Source organism: Frankliniella occidentalis, unplaced genomic scaffold (genome assembly GCF_000697945.3).
Source record: "Frankliniella occidentalis isolate FOCC.00 unplaced genomic scaffold, Focc_3.1 Scaffold376, whole genome shotgun sequence".
NCBI classification, from domain to species: Eukaryota; Metazoa; Arthropoda; class Insecta; order Thysanoptera; family Thripidae; genus Frankliniella; species Frankliniella occidentalis.
The window spans coordinates 149,880-150,483 of NW_026267499.1; the positions used below are offsets into that span (position 1 = coordinate 149,880).

Consider the following 604-nt stretch of genomic DNA (forward strand, 5'->3'; position numbering starts at 1 on the left):
GCCCGCCTTATCAACCACGGCCGAGTTGCCGCGCCTCTCACTAATTGGTTTGTCGCCGCCCTTGTCCCTGCAACTGGGCCACCCGACGTCACGCCGGGAGCAGCGCGGCGGCGGCGCCGGTAGCACCGGTAGCGCCCGTGGGCGCGCCCGCGGCCTTGGTCCAGGCCTTCGGCGAGGCCTTCAGCGTGGCCTTGGAAGTGTTGTTGTCTGGAGCACACCTAGATCTTGCATAAATTTTCTCTCTCTTTATGGTGGGGCACAAAGTGTATCGCAGGTACTCAGGCACTCCCTTCTCTCTGAATCATCATAATCATCACACGACTTTTCCAGAGACTTTTCCCCTTTGTTTATGTTTTCAGTCTCGGTCCGACTGTACAGTACGCGTGTCCCGGCCGAGCTGGAGAGGGAAAGGTTCGCGTCACAGAACGAGATCAAACCAGTTTAGAGTTCATCCACGGATGTACAAAACCGTTCCCTCCATCAAGTCCGAAAACATAGTGAGCACTCACCTGGTCTTTCGCTGCACTCCCCAACCCTTGGATGCATGCCCCCACGCCCCCACCCCCCAACGCCGACCCGACCCTCTCCTCTTGGGATAACGGAG

The 604-nt window shown here is 58.3% G+C and overlaps 1 protein-coding gene across 1 annotated transcript in view; it reads right to left on the minus strand.

Annotated features, from left to right (window-relative positions):
- The window catches only part of LOC127751198 (uncharacterized), a 5,880-nt gene that overhangs the window by 4,180 nt on the left and 1,096 nt on the right, over positions 1-604 (minus strand). The gene's annotated exons all lie outside the window — the stretch shown is intronic.